Here is a 19,551-nt window from a genome sequence, read left to right as displayed (position 1 = left end):
TTTCTTAAATAGGCCAATTAACTATGAAGAAATTGAGTCAGTGATAAACAACCTTCCAAATAATAAAACTCCAGGCCCAGACGGTTTTCCTGGGGAATTCTACCAAACATTCAAAGAAGAAATAATACCTATTCTCCTAAAGCTATTTCAAAAAATAGAAACAGAAGGAAAGCTACCAAACTCATTCTATGAGGCTAATATTACCTTGATCCCCAAACCAGGCAAAGACCCCCTCAAAAAGGAGAATTACAGACCGATTTCTCTAATGAATATGGATGCCAAAATCCTCAACAAGATCCTTGCTAATAGAATCCAACAGTACATTAAAAGGATTATCCATCATGACCAAGTGGGATTCATACCTGGGATGCAAGCATGGTTCAACACTCGCAAATCAATCAATGTGATACATCATATCAACAAGAAAAGACTCAAGAACCATATGATCCTCTCAATTGATGCAGAAAAAGCATTTGACAAAATACAGCATCCTTTCCTGATTAAAACCCTTCAGAGTGTAGGAATAGAGGGTACATTTCTCAATCTCATAAAAGCCATCTATGAAAAGCCTACTGCAAGCATTATTCTCAATGGGGAAAAGCTGGAAGCCTTTCCCTTAAGATCAGGAACACGACAAGGATGCCCACTCTCGCCACTATTATTCAACATAGTACTAGAAGTCCTTGCAACAGCAATCAGAAGACAAAAAGGGATCAAAGGTATCCAAATCGGCAAAGAAGAAGTCAAACTGTCTCTCTTTGCAGATGACATGATACTCTATATGGAAAACCCAAAGGAATCCACTCCCAAACTATTAGAAGTTATAGAACAATTCAGTAAGGTGGCAGGATACAAAATCAATGCCCAGAAATCAGTTGCATTTCTATACACGAATAACGAGACTGAAGAAAGAGAAATTAGGGAATCCATCCCATTTACAATAACACCAAAAACCATGCGTTACCTTGGAATTAACTTAACCAGAGACGTAAAGGACCTATATGCTAGAAACTATAGATCACTTTTGAAAGATATTGAGGAAGACATAAAAAGATGGAAAAATATTCCATGCTCATGGATTGGAAGAATTAACATAGTTAAAATGTCCATACTACCCAGAGCAATCTACACTTTCAATGCTATCCCGATCAAAATACCGAGGACATTTTTCAAAGAACTGGAACAAATAGTCCTTAAATTTGTATGGAACCAGAAAAGGCCCCGAATCTCCAAGGAACTGTTGAAAAGGAAAAACAAAGCTGGGGGCATCACAATGCCGGATTTCGAGCTGTACTACAAAGCTGTGATCACAAAGACAGCATGGTACTGGCACAAAAACAGACACATCGACCAATGGAACAGAATAGAGAACCCAGAAATGGACCCTCGGCTCTTTGGGCAACTAATCTTTGATAAAGCAGGAAAAAACATCCGGTGGAAAAAAGACAGTCTCTTCAATAAATGGTGCTGGGAAAATTGGACAGCTACATGCAAAAGAATGAAACTTGACCACTCTCTCACACCATACACAAAAATAAACTCCAAATGGATGAAAGACCTCAATGTGAGACAGGAATCCATCAAAATTCTAGAGGAGAACATAGGCAACAACTTCTATGACATCGGCCAGAGCAACCTTTTTCACGACACATCTCCAAAGGCAAGAGAAATAAAAGATAAAATGAACTTATGGGACTTTATCAGGATAAAGAGCTTCTGCACAGCCAAGGAAACAGTCAAAAAAACTAAGAGACAGCCCACGGAATGGGAGAATATATTTGCAAAGGACACCACAGATAAAGGACTGGTATCCAAGATCTACAAAGAACTTCTCAAACTCAATACACGAGAAACAAATAAACAAATCATAAAATGGGCAGAAGATATGAACAGACACTTTTCCAATGAAGACATACAAATGGCTAACAGACACATGAAAAAATGTTCAAAATCATTAGCCATCAGGGAAATTCAAATCAAAACCACACTGAGATACCACCTTACGCCAGTTAGAATGGCAAAGATAGACAAGGCAAGAAACAACAATTGTTGGAGAGGATGTGGAGAAAGGGGATCCCTCCTACATTGTTGGTGGGAATGCAAGTTGGTACAGCCACTCTGGAAAACAGTGTGGAGGTCCCTTAAAAAGTTAAAAATTGAACTACCCTATGACCCAGCCATTGCACTACTGGGTGTTTACCCCAAAGATACAGACGTAGTAAAGAGAAGGGCCATATGCACCCCAATGTTCATAGCTGCATTGTCCACAATAGCCAAATCATGGAAGGAGCCGAGATGCCCTTCAACAGATGACTGGATTAAGAAGCTGTGGTCCATATATACAATGGAATATTACTCAGCTATCAGAAAGAACGAATTCTCAACATTTGCTGCAACATGGACGGCACTGGAGGAGATAATGCTAAGTGAAATAAGTCAAGCAGAGAAAGACAATTATCATATGATTTCTCTCATCTATGGAACATAAGAACTAGGAAGATCGGTAGGGGAAAAAAGGGATATAGAAAGGGGGGGTAATCAGAAGGGGGAATGAAGCATGAGAGACTATGGACTCTGAGAAACAAACTGAGGGCTTCAGAGGGGAGGGGATGGGGGAATGGGATAGGCTGGTGATGGGTAGTAAGGAGGGCACGTGTTGCATGGTGTACCAGGTATTACACGCCACTAATGAAGCATCAAGCTTTGCATCGGAAACCAAGGATGTACTGTATGGTGACTAACATAATACAATAAAAAAACATTAAAAATAACTGCAAATGCTTCTCAAAGAGATAATAGCAAGCCACCATCTAGTTCTCCCTATGTGCCAGAGAATGTTCTAGACACATCCCAGAGACTAAGTCACCTAAACCTCACCACAACTATCTGAAGGAGTTAGTTTTATAATCATCCCCTCTTTTTCAGATAAAGAAACTGAGGCACAGAGTAGTTAAGCAGCTTGCCCAAGCTCCCACAGCCAGTCAGGACCAGGACAAGAACCCTAGCAGTCTGGCTCTGAAGTCTGTATATTTAACCAGCATGTTATATTGTATCTTTGCAGAGAGAAGTGGATTTTGCTTGATTTTATTTATTCATTGATTAAGTCAATAAATATTTATTGAGCACTTACTATATATTAGGTAGTTTGTCAGGCCTTGTGGATAGGGCCATGAAGGTACCCTCCCCTCCCTTCTCCCACCCTGCCACCATAGATGTGGTCCCTACTCTCCTAGACCAATTTGCATTGTCATATCCATTAACATTTGCATTGTCTGGGATTTTCAGGTTGCAGAATGCTTCAAAAAATAATAATATGCAAATAGTATTAATAACTACCATTTATTAAGTGCATACATACTACATGCTAGATCTTGCATTTGTTTCTGCAAGGACCTGCCTAGTTCCCCACACAGTAACACCAACTACCCCACCCTGTCATGCTCCAGCCAGTCCTCCACAGTCCACCACTGGGGCATTTAACCGCCTTCCAGCCCAGAACCAGCTCAGACCCACCCTAATTTCTGTGCTGTCTTGTGCTTGGCTTGGAAGGAGGAGAGGGATTGGGGCAGGACCCATATGGGTCCTAGAAGTTGGAAGCTGTCATTACACTGGCATTAAGTCGAGTGATCCTTTCCTTTGACTGAAAAAAAGACTGGTATTTTTTTAAGAAGGATTTTTAAGTATTTACTGAGCACATTTTTTAGGAGACTTTTTAAAAATCTTGTTTCTGTTATCACTAATTACCTGCACAACATCAAAACACATTTACAGAACTCAGAGTAAAAGAAAAGTTTTTATCTCATATTCCTCCTTTGCCCCACTACCCCTCTTAGCCTTGCACTCGCTCGCACCTGTTGTTGGTGGGCATTGGTACAGAATTAGGGAGCCCTGGATTTGACTTCTGATTCCTTCACTCTGAAAGCCATCAGAATTCAGGGAAGTGTCTCACCTCTTAAGGCTTCAGCTTCTCATCTGAAAATGGGAGTGGGAGCACTGTGAGGATCAAACAACCAGAGGGAAGCAGAGTGCTTTCTTCTGTGCCCGGTGAATTGGTAAAAATGATTATTCTCTTTTGTGGCCCTCAACGGGGCCGTCCAAGTTTTTTTCTAGAACTCTGAGCCCTGACTGTATCTTGTCAAGGTGTCCGCGTTCCTCCTACTCTACCTCACCTGGAGGACCACTGTAAGACACCGCTATGGAAACACAGGTGCCAGTGGAAGAAGACGGCAAGAGCTAATCCCCTCAGTTTACACCGAGAAAACTGAGTCCCAGAAACAAGCAGCTCTTTGCCTCAGGTCGCCCAGCGAGTTACATTGGAACTGGAATTGGAAGCCAAGTGTCCTGATTCTCTGCTGGGAAGTTTGGCTCTCAGTAGTTCTCCACTCTTTAGGGCAGCATTCCTTAATCCGTGGGAAGAGCTTTGGAAAGACTAGAGCAAATCCACCAAGCATCCAGTGGGGCCGTGCCCAAAGGCCCATACCCCAGTTGCACTTCACTCTTTACCCCCACCTTGAACTCTCTTCTGAACGCTAGACTTACAGAGTTCGATGACTATTGGACAGCACCTGATATCTCACAGGACTCTGTGGACACACAGTTTAGAACTGAGGTCAAAATCTTCTTCCCCAAACACATTGTTTCTCCTATATTCTCCACCTTGCTTAATGCACACTCCATTCATCAAAGCAGACCCCAGGGAGCATCCTCACCTTCTCCTCACCTTTGTCTACTCTTCTTCTCTCCACAGTTAATCCATGTTTTAGCCTATCCATTTGAGAGGGGTACACTAATCAGTGCCCGAGCCTGCTGTGTCCACATCCAGCTCTAAGCTAACCCCACTGGAGACCAGGTCCCAAAGCTGGGGCCAAGATTGTAAAAGGGAAAATGGTGCTTAAGGAACAAATGTTCCCCTCTGCCTTATCTCCATCCAATCTGGATCCTCAGAGAAACTTGTTCAAACACTTTGAAGAAGACAGGTGTACAATTAGGTGTTATCCAACATCTTAGCTAAATGTTTGGAAAGCCCAAATTAAAATTCTGGGTTGGGATGCATTTCTCTTCCAAACAGGAGAAAGCTAGGCTGCTCAACTAGTGTGTTCATCCTTCTCTCCTCAGAGTCAAGTCCTCTCCTGGATGGTCAATTCCCTGCTGCAAACACCAAGGTCTGGGAAGACCAGAGGCAACTAAGGGCCTGACCTGGGATTGGAAGAGTGGAGGATGAGGAGTAAGATTGTAATAAAGGCAGAAAATGTTTTCATTGTTAAGTAATTAAGTTTATTTCTCTTTAACCTCCTGTGATGTCTTCTGTTCTAACGACTCTCCAGAAACTATCCTTTGTCAAGTCACCACTGACCACCTGCTTGCTTATGATGCTCTTTCCTTGCCTCACCTCCAATTTGGGTTCCTGAGCTTTCACCACTTTCTAAGCTCCTTTATTCTTAAACTTCCCTTCTTTTTTTTTTTTTGAAGATTTTTTTATTTATTTGAGAAATAGAGACAAAGATAGCGATAGTGTTAGCAAGAGAGAGCATGAGCAGGGAGGAAAGGGAGAAGCAGGCTCCCCACTGACCAGGGAGCCTGACACAGAGCTTGATCCCAGGACCCTGGGGACATGACCTGAGCCAAAGGCAGATTCTTAACTGACTGAGCCACCCACGCATCCCTAAACTTCCCTTCTTAACTGGTTCTCATGGAGATCCCCTTCCACTTCTCTCATCACTCCTCTGGATCTGTTGAAGATTCCACTCTCACTTCCATCCTCTAAATGCCAGTGTTTGCCACAGACCAGTCCCTGGATCTCCATTTGTCTCTCTCCACAACTTCTCCCTCAAAGAAACCACCACTCTGGGGCACCTGGGTGGCGCAGTCATCAAGCGTCTGCCTGCGGCTCAGGGCGTGATCCTAGCGTTCTGGAATCGAGCCCCGCATCAGGCTCCTCCACTGGGAGCCTGCTTCTTCCTCTCCCACTCCCCCTGCTTGTGTTCCCTTTCTCACTGGCTGTCTCTCTTTCTGTCTAATAAATAAATAAAATCTTTTTTTAAAAAAGGAAGAAAGAAAGAAAGAAAGAAAGAAGAAAGAAAGAAAGAAAGAAAGAAAGAAAGAAAGAAAGAAAGAAAGAAACCACCACTCTACCTTAATTAACCCCAACAATGTCTCTTCCAGGTGAACTATTCACAGGTATTGTCTTCACCTCCACCTGTAACAACCCATACCAATTTCTTTGCCTTTCTTAAGAGTAGGGCCATTTCATCTTCCAAGTTCAACACTGAGGGGTTGTCTCTGCCTCTTCCCACTCCTTTGTCCTCCTTATTCAATCAGACCCCAAATCTGTCCACTTGCCCAGTTAAACCTTCCTACTCTACTCTTGTTTCCATTGCCACCCCTGTAAAATGAACCTTCAGTGCATATCTACATAAAATCTCAGCCTCCTAACTGGTCTCCATCAGCTTAATTCTGAGTGCTGACTCTAGGTTCTATGAAAAGGTCATATTTGGCTCTTAAACTTCCCTTAGATCCAAATAAGTCATTTGAGTCGTTCTTATCATTTGTTCTTTGGATTCACAACTTTATAAGTCAGATGCAGAGAATGAACTCACCTTCCATCAATCCCTATCCCAGTGATATGTTCAGATATTGGATTAATCCTCCTGTTGATAATTAAAGATCCTAGACAAAAAAAAAACCCAATTTTTTAAAAAAACAACTGTTTGAAGGCACTGGAGATCAGTTTTGAACAGGCAGAAAGTGGAGGGGATTTGAGCTTTAAAAGAAGGAAAACGCAGTAGGTTAGATTTGAATTTATCTAATCTTCTCCTTAAGGATGGTGTGGTGTGGTAAATGGAAATACAGCTCAAACAGAAAGCATCAGTCCTACTTAGCTAAGTCAGAGGTCAGAGTTTGGGGCTATCAAAGCAGCTGGACATTTAAGGGGGAAATCTTGGAAAGGAGGGAGTCACAGAGGAGGAATCCCAAAATCTGTGTAAAAATTCCCTTCAAACACTTGGACGACTCTGAACTGGACATGTTCAGGGAAAGAATCCAAGAAACCCAGCAGGAAGCAACAATTTAAAGGCTGAAAGCCCATACAGAGATGTCAACAGCTGTCTGATACTGAGGAGACAGAGTCTGAAGTTTAAAACCACCAATTTAGAGAACCCTATTTTTCCAATGAAACCCTAGAAGGGCCATATCTTAGTAGTAAGAATTCTATCCCGAGACTAAGAGCTATTGCTTCTCGGCTTTTTGGCTAAGATCAAGTGTAGTATCTGTTCTTATCAGCTTAATATCTACTACAACCTCTGTCCAAGACTAAGAGCTAAATCCTAGGATTAAGAGAAAAATAGCCTTGCTATAACAGAGCCTGAATGAAGTCTCCATAGGAACAAAGTCATCTACCAGCAATTTAACTGCCGTCTAGAACAAAATTCAACCCTCTTTGGAGTAAAATAACTAAACTCAGAGTCTCCACAATGTAACAACCACAATACTGAATGTACAACAAAAAAATTATTAGACTTATGAAAAAGCAGGAAATTATAGCCCATAATCAAGAGAAAATGAGAAAACAGTCAGTAGAAACAGTCGTATTAGCAATCCATACATTGGAATTAGCAGACAAGATTTTTGGATAATTATGACAAATATGTTAAAGCATCTCTGGATGGATACAATGGATGAAAGGGTAGGAAGTTTCTGGAGAGATATAAAAATCCTAAAAAATAATCAAGTGGGTATTATAAAACTAAAAATGCTAATATTTGTAATCTTTTAAAAATTTATTGAATAAGATTAAGAGTAGATTAGACAGTGTAGGAGAAAAGATGGGTGACTCTAATAATAGATCAATAACAATTGCCCAAACTGAATCACAAAGAGAAAAAACATTGAAAGAAATGAAAATAACCTTAATGATTTGTGAAATAGTAAGAAGTCTAACACACAGTCCGGAATCCCAGAAAGAGACAAGAGAGAGAATTGAGCAGAAATAATGTTCTTTAAAGGAATATGGACCAAAATTATTTCCAAATATCATTGAAAATATCAACTTATAGATCTAAGAAGTTCAGCAACACGTGAGGAGGACAAATACAAAGAAAACCACATTATCAGCTAAATTTAGAAAATCAAAGAAGGAGAAAATCTTAAAAGCCATAAAAGGCAGAGAACCATTACATACAGAGGACCAATGATAAGAACGACAACTAATTTCTCACCAGAGACAATAGAGACCAGAAGACAATAGGGTGATATCTATAAAGTATTGAAAGAATAACCCTGTTAAACTAGAAATCTCTATCCAGTGAAAATATTCTTTAAAATTTAAAGTGAAATAAGGATATTTCAGGTAAATAAAAACTGCATTTATCATCAGTAAATCCACATATGAGGAATGTTAAAGGAGGCCCTTCAAGCTCAAGGGATATGATGCCATATGAAATTTCAAATCTATAGAAACTTATAAAGAGCATAAAAAATGGTAAATAAGTGGGGAAATATTTTTAATCTACTTTTCTATCATCTCTTAAACTTTTAAAAGACAATTGACTATTGAAAGCAAAAATAATAATCCGTTATTAGATGTACACCTTTGTGGAAGTAAAATGTATAATTACATCCAAGCACCTCCTGTCTCCTTTCCCACCAGTTTGCAGTCCCTAGGGATGAAGAAGATCCTTTCAAATTGGCCACTTCAAGACCCTCAGATCAACTACACAGTCATCATTAATATTCTCTGTAGTTAGGAAGGAGCTTCCTTCTCAGATTCTGTCCCCTTTGCAGGCATCCTCCTGTCTTCCAGGGCCTGGTCAATCTCTGCAGGTATGTAAGGTTCCTGAGCTCTTGTTCATTCTCCACAGAGGGGAAGCTGTTGATTCTATTCAGGCAGCAGCATTGATCGCCTCTTTTCTGCAGGGCCTTTGCATTCTGCTTCTTCTTCTTAAAATAATTTCCTCCTTTCCCTGTGTGCTTAATTCTTACTCATTCCTCAGATATCAACACAAGTATAATTTCTTTGGGGAATTTCTCATTGCCTTCCCCCTTCTCCTCCCCCTGCCATCATGCCCCTTGTCTTTGTCCAGTCTCCCACTTCCTCTGGACAAGGCACCTCCCTAGTTAAGCCCAGAACCCTAAGGGTAAGTCCACACAACCACTGCCAATTTCATGGAATACATACCTACCTGTTTAATTTTCACCTGCCTACCAGGATATTCATCTCGTCTGAGCTATTTAGATCTTCTTGATGCCAATTGATCGCTAGTCTGAACATCTCATCACTAACTGCAAGATTATTCCCGCCAAGGAAACCTTCTTTTCCTCAATCCATCCAGTCTGCTGGTCATAGCCAACCTTGTTTTGCTCCAACCTTTTGCCAATAAACGCCATTCGGTCTGTGTATAACTGAGATTTGGAAATGCCCATACGTAGAAGCAGGAGAAGGGCAAGAAGATACATGGAGCCAGCCTTGGTTGAGAACCACCCCTAGGTACTCCTATAGCACCTTCATAACACTCATGACTCCATTCTGTAATTGGCCTATAACCCTGTCCTTTGTTGTAGCCCCAGTGTGTAACAGAATCTGGCTGCATATGTGCATTCAATCGATATTTGTTGAATAAATAAATGAAAAATTGAAGAGTCAGAAGAGACCAAGGGAATGGATTTACTAAAGTGAAAGAAGTTAAGTTCCAGGAAAGCATTAGGGATCCTATTCTTTGCTCCCCCCCACCCCGCCACATCTTGCAGCACTGGTGTGGCAATTGGTAGGTGACAGTCACCCGAGAGAGGCTGTATGAATGCCTGTCCATTCCTGATGCTAAAGGACACCCTTCAAGTTATGCTTAGGTAAGAGGGTTTCAGTGAAGGTCATTTTCCTTTTTGTACTAAAAGGCACTACGTATGAGGTAAGTGGCATCACTGCCATAAAGGCCTGGGGCTAATCAAATAACACACTCTTAGGATATTCTCTGCAACATCTGAGTGTACTTGACATTTACATCCAATTCAGTGATGCGCAGTCCTGGTGTGATGGTTCTCAAGATGCCTGTAACTATCTCGAGTGCATCAACAGACTTTCCAAATGAAATGAATTTACGTTCACCTTAATACAGACTCCCGGGGCCCACCCCAGACATATTTAATAGGGATCCGTGGATTGGGCTTAGAAATCTGCATTTTAATTATTTTTTTTAAGATTTTACCCATTTATTTGAGAGAGAGAGAGCATGAGCAAGGGAAGGGAGAGGAAGAAGCAGGCTCCCCACTGAGCAGGGAGCCAGATGTCGGTCTCCCTGGGAAGGTGACCTGAGCTGAAGGCAGACGCTTCAATGACTGAGCCACCCAGGTGCCCCGAAATCTTCATTTTTAAATAAAGATCACAGATAATTCTGATGTAGCGCTTTGGAATCATTGCTCTATTCCAGTCTTCTCATTTTCCAGATGAGCAAACATGAGCCCAAAGGGTAAAAATGACTTGCCTACAGTCATATTATGCCAGAATTAGGCCAGAACCCAGGCTTGCTGACTCCAATTCCAGTGCTCTCTCCATTATAGTGCACTGCCTCAGAGTCCCCAGACCATTGCTCCTGGCTTCAGGGAAACTGAGCAAGCCTTAATTACAGCAATCCTGCTATTCCTGGCCTCATTCCTAAATGTCTTGCGGCCTACGTGGGCAGGGAGAGGGGCGGGCAGTGGGTGTGGTGTAATGCGATCAGCGGCAAGGGGCTTCGCCAGCCACCACTCTCAGTGGCAGAGCTCTGAACACCTGCATAAGCCACTGCCCCCCTGGTCTGTTGGGAGCCCCATCACCCACCAGCTGTTTTCCTACCCAGACTCTGCTCAACCTCTCCCCACCCTATTTGCCAACAACCCCTCCTCAATTCTGTAGCTTCCTAGAGATAAGAAAAAAGAGGAAAAAAGAGGAGAGAGAGCTATGCGAGTGTCTCCTTGGAATGAATGGCACTAAAAAGGGAACCTAGAGGTTGTGAGTGGAAAGGCTGCCTGGGCAGTTTCCATAGCAACACCTCCATCCCTGCCCTGAAAGCTACGTGCTATCTGGCATGTGCACTCTGCCAGGTTCCTGGAGGGCACGGCTGTCCCTTGCTCACTCAGCGTTCAAAAGTGAGTTTTTAATTCTGGTATTCAGATAATAATATACAAGGCATTTATGGGATCTGGAACCAGCGGGAGCTGAAGGCACGTGTCTGCAGACCATCTAGGGAGGGGTCCAGAACTTGGACACCTTTACATTCCTCCTCTTGCCACAGGTCTTGGCACGCAGCAGGTGCTTAAACACTGTTGGCTAAATGGCTGAACCAATGAGAGTTTCTTCGAGGCTTCGGGAAGCTCTTCTGCTCATTTTTGAGAGTAGAGAAAAGCACAGCAGGGCATGCAGCAGAGCACAGAGGGGAGGAAGGGTCGGCCCTCCCCAGGTATGGGGAACACACACTGGTCCCCAAACGGCTTCTAAGAATTTCCCCTCTTCACTCTTCACACTCTGAGTGTCAGCTGCCCCCCGCCCCAACCCGAGCTGCCAGCCACCAGTTCTAAGGAGATAGCAACCAAGTGTTACCCCTCCCAGGGGCCTGTGGCCCTCTCCTTCTGTAGAACCTTATTCCCATACCATCCCCCTCAAACACACACACACACACTTTGGGAGAGAGGTGTGTGGCAGTGGGTCACAAAGAGTGGAGTTTCAAGCACTAGTGATGAAAATGTTTTTAAGAATCTAGGGGAGTAAAGACTTGGGAGTCCTGCAAATAAACTTGCCATCATAATCATCGCCTGGAGCATATTTAAAAACACCTATCTTAAATATCTTCCTTTGAGAGTAGTTTTCGTATTTGACAACAGCAAACAAGTCTGGTAAAACAGGTAGGTAAATAAGCTGGGTAAGACCTTTTTGGGATAAAAGACGCCTTTCGGCTCTAAGAAAGTGATAAAGACTTGGGTTGGTTGGTTTGTTTTGCTTTCTGCAGTCAATGAATAATTGAGGAAATATTCCGTGGGTGTGTCCCCTGATTAGCGCCCCGCCCCCCCCCCAGGCCCAGGAGCAGCAGGCCAAATGCGGTCCAGGTGACAGGGGAGACACATGGGCAGCCACAGAGTCCAACTGCTCACCCTCTCACCACCTGGCCTCACACCTCATCCACTCTGACGCCCCAATCTGCCAGCACCTTCCCTCCTTCACTTGCTGCAGGCCCCGTGCTCAGGGTCCCGGGTTGCTGGAAACTGCTGGAGAAGACTCAGCCATGCAGACCACCATCATCAATGGTCTATGGGGACCTCACAGTGGCCCACCGCACTACCCCCAGGGCCTGCTCAATGTTCGCCTGCTTTCTCCACAATAGCTACCTTAAGTTTTAAGCACTGTCCTCCTGCCCCAGGGCCATCTGCTGCTCCCTCAGGAGCAGCAGATAACTTATCTCCTATTTTCCAGAGAATATAGAGGCCCTAAGGCTAGAGCTCTCCCACCTCACCATGCCCCTGGTTTCGTCTCTCCAGGACCAAGCCTCCCCTTATGTGTCAGTCCCGGGGAAGAAGGGGGGTTTGCTCCTGCCCACAATTGGGGTCTCCCTCCTGATCCCGAGATCACTCCTTTGATAACCGGTCCCAGCAGCCTTTGCTTTCTGCCAGTTATCCCGGTCACAGGGACCCGCCAAGCCCTTGCTCAGCTGTGTGAAAACACAGGGCAGACAACAAAGCCTTGACCCTCTGACCCTTCCTAATGCCATTTTACATCGCTCCTTCCCTCCCCAGGAAAAAGAAACTTTATGTAAAGAAGAAGGAATTCTTTCTGGAGAGGTTAAGTATTCACAGGGTTTTGTTTTGTTTTGTTTTGTTTTCTAAATCAATATTATAAAAGCACACGGTGAAAAATGTCTTCTATGCCCATCCTCTTCCCAGAGGCCACCTTTCCTACCGGCCCCTTCTCTGCCCAGAACAAGGTCTGTTTTATACCCTTTCTCTTGTTTTACACTTGCTGTTTCCATTCGGGGTCAGTCATTCCATATTAGCATATATAGATTGGCCTTATTTTTTTTTTAATACGCCACAGAGTACTCCCAAAGTACACATAATGGACACATCAAAATGTGTTTGACAAGTCTTCTATTGACAGATGTTTGGATCTATCCTTTGCTATTTCAAATAATATTACAGTTAATAATCTGGTACATACATCATTTTGCATATGAATATTTCTTTTTTTTTAAGATTGTATTTATTTATTTGGGAGAGAGACCGAGCACAGCTGGGTGGAGAGGCAGAGGGAAAGGGAGTAGGGCCGAGCAGAGAGCCAGGCAGTCTGATCCCAAGACCCTGGGATCATGACCTGAACCAAAGGCATAGGCTTAACCGACTGAGCCATCCAGGCATCCCTACATATGAATATCTATAGAATAAATTCCTAGGTGTGGAATTACTGGATCAAATTGCATGAACTCTGGGAATTTCAACTGATAGTGCAGAACAGGCCCATCACCGTAAATATACCACTTTATATTATATCTTATTCCCACCAGCAAGGATTAAGAGGGACTTTTTCCTAAGGCCCTTACCAACAACTGAGTTATTCAGCCTTTTTTTGTCTTTTACAGTCTAAGTGATAATTATATTTTGGTGTAGTTTTAGTTTTATTTTCTCTTACAATTAGTGAAAATGGTCTTTTTTATGTGTTTAAGAACCATTTATATTTTCTTTCTTGTAAACTGTTCATATCTTTTACCCATTTTTACAGTGGGTTGCTATTTTTGTTATTGATTTGCAGAAGCTCTTTATATGTAAATCCCTTTATATGGTAGGTTACCTTATTTTTTTCAAACTAGTGTTTAAGTATACAGCTCAATGGCATTAAGTTCATTCACATTGCTGTGCAACCATCTATCTCCAGAATTTTGCATCTTCCCAAACTGAAATGCCATGCCCATTAAACAATAACTAAGTCCCACTACCGAATTTATCATTGTTTTCTTTTAGAACTTTAGAGTTTCTCTTTTCCCAGATTCTTTTTTTTTTTTTTTTAATCCCTACATTTTTCTTTTGGTCAGTGCTTCTCAGCCCTGGCTACATTCTAACCACCATGGGAGCTTTTAAAAATACAGGTCTAGGGGTGTCTGGGTGGCTCAGTCTGTTAAGTGCCTGCCTTCCGCTCAGGTCATGATCCTGGGGTCCTGGGATCCAGCGCTGCCCTAGGCTCCCTGCTCAGCAGGGAGTCTGTTTCTAATTCTCCCTCTGCACTCCCCTGCTTGTGCGCCCTCTCTCCCTCTCTCTCTCTGTCAAATAAATAAAATATTTTAAAAAGTAAGTAAAAATAAAATAAATTTTAAAAAATACAAGTGTCTAGGTCTTATCTCCAGAGATTGTGATTTAAGTTTGGAGTGAAGCCTAAACATTGATAATTCTAAATAAATACCCCAGGTGATTCTAAGCTCATCCACCACTGAGAACCATTGTTTTTGCTTATTTACAATTTTATCTTTTATATTTAAGTCTTTGACTCATCTGGAATTTATACTAAGGTAAGGTGTGAAGTGAAAGTCAACCTCATTTTTTTTTCTAGATTGGCTAGTCAATTATTCCAATACCATTTAGTAAGTGTAATCTAGCAAAACAGACTTTAGAAGAGAGAAATTCCTGCCCCCACCACTTAGTATTTGGGTGATTTGAGGCAACTTATTCAAACTCTCTATACCTCAGTTTCTTCATCGTAAAATAGGGGTAATAATAACACCTCATAGAATTATTTCAAGGATTAAAAAGGCTTATAAATTTAAAGTCCTTAGAACAGTGCCTGGACCTTAGTAAAATAGTGTATTAATATCTGCTACTATTATTTGTATCCACTCAGCAAATAAACACATGCAGAGACAACACAGAGTTGATGGAATACATATATATGTTTAGGTTAAATAAAAAGAGGATATAAAATTAACTCATCTAGATTAAATTTCTATATGCATTGAATAAGCACTGCAAAGAAATGCATGAACTTGTTAGCAGTGGTTATATTTAGGGAGATCAGGAGATCACGAAATACTCTTTCATTCTTCCTTAGCCTTTCTTGTATTTTTCAAATTGCCTACAGTGGGCAAGTATTGCTTATATCCAGGGATGGGGCGGTGGCAAAGGAGGTTTTAAAAACTGCTCAGTATGGTCTGCCGCGCTGGATTCCACCCCCAGCACGTATGTTGCCCTGCCTGACATGGGTCAAAGAGCCTGTTCTCTATGTTGCATCCATGTCATGGAGAGCTTTCTGGGGGGTGATGGCCCAGATTAGAACTCTGCCTCCAGACTGGTATGAAGAGCATTTTCTGGGTTATTCTAACCAACCAAAAGCCCTTGCCTCCGGTCTGCATTGTGCTAGCACTTTATCAACCAGGTCAGAAAGACCTTATCAAAAGCCTTGCAAAAGCCTCCGTTGGTTCAGTCAACAGATACGGATTAACTCCTTATTATGATCAGGACTATGTCTATTTCCTTAATAGATATTATATTATAGATATAATGTTAAAGAACAAAAAAAGTCAAGCTGACATAATTTGTTTTTTAAAATCTCAGGCTGCATTCCAGTGATTGTTGCTTTTCCAAAGTCTTCCAAATTTTACTACTCCTACTACTTATTTTAAATAATCTAGTCTAGGGGCGCCTGGGTGGCACAGCGGTTAAGCGTCTGCCTTCGGCTCAGGGCGTGATCCCGGCATTATGGGATCGAGCCCCACATCAGGCTCTTCTGCTATGAGCCTGCTTCTTCCTCTCCCACTCCCCCTGCCTGTGTTCCCTCTCTCGTTGGCTGTCTCTATCTCTGTCGAATAAATAAATAAAATCTTTAAAAAAAAATAATAGTCTAGAACTCTGCGTTGGGCTGAAGCCAAATTCGGCCAGCAGCATTTGAGCAAGCAGCATTCTTCCCCCTTGAACATCCAAATGACTTTTATTTAACCCTCTTCCTCCACGACTTCTGTCATTGCCCTAAAATGACTCAAAGAGCATCACCGGGGCCATTCCTCTATCCTGCAAACTTTCCAGGAACTGGAATATAATTCCTTTGCACCCAGAGTCTAAAACAAATGAGAGCAGGAAAATCCTAGAAACTCATCCCTTATCCTGGCACTAGTATGGGAGAACGTCAAGGGGACTCCAGACACTTTTAACATGCTAGAGAAAATTTCTCCCACCTCACTCAAATTCTTTCCAAGTATAAACTTCCAAATATCATTGAAAATACATACTCTTTAAAAAAAAATCTGGGGGCGCCTGGGTGGCTCGGTCAGTTAAGTGTCTGCCTTCAGCTCAGGTCATGATCCCAGGGTCCTGGGATCAAGCTCCACATTGGGCTCTTTGCTCAGCAGGGACTCTGCTTCTCCCTCTCCCTCTGTGTGCTTGCGCTCTCTCTCTCAAATAAGTAAATCTTTTTTAAAAATCTGAAAATAAAATCAGATCCATCCTTTCCTAATGCACAAAGGGCCGCTGTAAGCTAATAGATGACAAGTCAGTACTTCAGAGAGCTGAATGGAGCAGCACTCTGCACAAACTGGATATGGTAAGTGGCAACTAGAGGAAAGTACTTGCCATTTTAGAATTTAGAAGGGAATTAGGTATATGACCCAAAGTTCTTTTTACAGGTGGTCCAGGAACATTTAAAGTAATGCCATCTTTAATGTGGTGTCTCCTTGCCAGCCCCCTTCCCAGGCTTTCTGCTTCCGTAGGTCTGGGATGCAAAAAATCTGACGGCTAAGAAACAGAAAGAAAAGCCTGAGGGGCACTCTTGTGGGAGGGCTTGATGCTTCCATCTCTCACTACAGAAAAAGCAAAGGGGAAAAGCATGACAACAACATCTAACATTTGTGGATGGTTCCACTGTGCTGTCTTTCTACACGCATTGCTTCGATCTTCCATCAGGCCGAGGAGATGGGTGTCAGCATAGTCACACCACTATCCTCACCATCCCCACCACCACAATCATCACCTGCTTCTAACAGACAAGGACACTGATGCACACAGATAGTCATTTAAAAAGCCAAGATTTGGACCCAAGAGCTTTGATTCCTCCATTAGCGTGCTTCACCCCAACTACAGACCTTCTGAGGAACATCTGACCAGTTGGCCATCCCTCGCTGGAGCAGAGGTTGGATTGTCTTTCCCTCACAACCTCTCAGAAATGCATTACGGACCATCATTCGCACCGGACCACTGATAGATGGGACCCCTCTGGCACCCACCACCTGCCCTGCGGCTAGAGGCCCCGACCCCATGAGCACATGACAATCCAGAGGAAAACCCTCCCAGGCTGAGTGCCCTGTTTTGGCAGACTGGGGACAAAGCCACACAATCAACACCAGAAGCATTTTACATGCATTATCTCTAATCCCCAACATCCTCCAAGGCAGATTTATCCTTATTTTATAGATGAAGAACGTATTGCTCAGAAAGTGTTAAGTGCATTGAAACCATTATCACACCTTGGGTGTCCCCCTCTTAGGCATTCAGCACCACCTGCCCCCAAGGGAGCTATGCACCAGCACCATACTGACCCTCTGGGGCCACCTCCCTTCCCCCATCTGTCTCACCAGGTGATGGGCCAGCTATAAAGGAGCCACCCACCTCCACCCAGCGACACTGTGTTACCTCAGCCTCACGGTGTGGTACAAATGACTGTTTTTGAGGTTTGAGTCCTGGTTTTGCCATTTGCAGTGGGCAGGACCCTGGTACATCCCATAACCTCTCTGAGCTCAGTTTCCTCATCTCTAGAATGGGGACTAGAAGTAGCACTAATTTCTAGAGCTGTTGTGAGAACTAAACAAAGGAATGCACCTGAAGTGAGCACTGAAGAAATGGGAAATTCATCTCATTATCCCCCCTCCCACAGACCTTTTTTGCTGCCTGTGGCCATGTTCCCACCAGCCAGGTAGGGCAGGACTTCAGAGGCCCCTAGCTTGGGGCAGTTTACAGTGGCTGCAGCCCTTTATTTTGGGTGCTCACTGCGCTTCAAGGCCCAATACTCATCTGTGCTTCAAAATGGAGCTTCTAGGAGTCCCCTGGGTATCTGCTGGGGGCAGGGTAGGGGAAAAGTGTGTGGTGAGCAAGGGAGGCAATGAGGAACAATTTCTTTTGAAAGGAGTCTCATGACTTTTTTGCTTGTTTTATTTTTAAACTTGAAAACCACTGACTTACAACATTGTTTCTGTGAAAGAGAATGTGCTTCAAGTTCCAGACCACACACTTAGGACACAACCTGTTCCTTCGGCAGGTAACAATACCATAATCAATGAGCCAGTGTCCAAATGCTGCAAGAGGCACTGACACAGAACCTGGCCTCTCAATCCAGACATCAAAAGCATTCCAAGTTCAAGAGTAGCTAATATTATGGCTTCTTTTTCCCTCTCTTAACTAAATGCATCTATTCATTGGACAATGATTCAACCAGCCCCTGCTATGAGCCAGCAGCAGAGGCCAGTGCTGGCGATCCTGAGATGAACAAGCCTGGGCCCAGCCTTCCTGGAGCAATTAGCTTCATGAGAGAGATGGATAGGGAAGCTAGGAGTTCTCTCAAATGGGGCAGGAACTCAAAGACACAGAGAGGGCCTCCAAGGAGAATGGCCAAATGTTGTGGGGAAAGGAATGCTGGACTGAGACTCAAAAGATGAGTAGGGGGTCCTGGGAATGGGGTGATTCTAAAGCATGGAGCACAGTATAACAACATGGGAAGGCCCAGATGCCACACAGGTCCACGGACACCTGCCACTCTAACTTCCTCTTCATGCTGCAAGTGCCATGCCCGCAAGCCCCTAAATTGGCCAACTGTGAAAGCTGGTCTTCAACAAGATCGGATAGGTATGCACCTGACCCAAAAGGCTCAGGCTGGCTGGAGCGTCCTGTGAGGTACTCACTAGAGGTGATATTAATTAAATCAGCCAATTGCCCTGGCTCCCTCTACAGTTTAAAAAGGAAGAATAGCAAGTATCTGGCCAGTAAGTGAGGGAACAGAGCCGAGTTCAGAAAAGCAAGAGACCACATTAGACTAGGCACTGCACACTAAGGCTGTCCCTGCTCCTGCCCGAACTTTGAGTTCTATTTTAAGTTTGTTTTGCATAATAAATCACCCCCCCACCCTAGTGGCTTACTGTAATCATCATCATTTTATCTCACAATTTTCATGAGTCAGGAATCTGGGAAGGGCTCAGCTGAGTGGTTCTGGCTCCAAGGTCTCCAGCAGTCGTAGTCAGGTCAAGAAGAGGTAGAACACCAGGGAGCTGGAGAACCCAGGGACTGGCTGGGCACCTAGCTGTCTTTATATCACTTCAGAACATCTCCATGGTGTCTCTCCCCATGAGCTAGTTTGGGCTTCCCCACATCATGGCAGCTCCAGGGCAGCCAGCTGTTTACACGGCCGCTGAAGGAGTCAGGAGGGAGATTTCAGGAAGCTGAATCGCCTTTCATGACCTAGCCTCAGAAGTCTCCTAGTGTTACTCCCACATTCTCTCTTGATTGAATGTGTCACAGAAGCCCAACCCATTTTCAAGCCCCCTACCTAATGGAAGGAATATAGAAAAAGGTTGT

The 19,551-nt window shown here is 43.4% G+C and overlaps 1 pseudogene; it reads left to right on the top strand.

Moving 5' to 3' along the window:
- The first annotated feature begins 7,226 nt into the window (after positions 1–7,226).
- Positions 7,227–7,325, top strand: LOC117802145 (annotated as a pseudogene).
- The last annotated feature ends 12,226 nt before the right edge of the window (positions 7,326–19,551 follow it).

Source organism: Ailuropoda melanoleuca, chromosome 4, assembly GCF_002007445.2.
Source record: "Ailuropoda melanoleuca isolate Jingjing chromosome 4, ASM200744v2, whole genome shotgun sequence".
Classification (NCBI taxonomy): Eukaryota; Metazoa; Chordata; class Mammalia; order Carnivora; family Ursidae; genus Ailuropoda; species Ailuropoda melanoleuca.
This window is presented reverse-complemented; position numbering and strand designations above follow the sequence as displayed.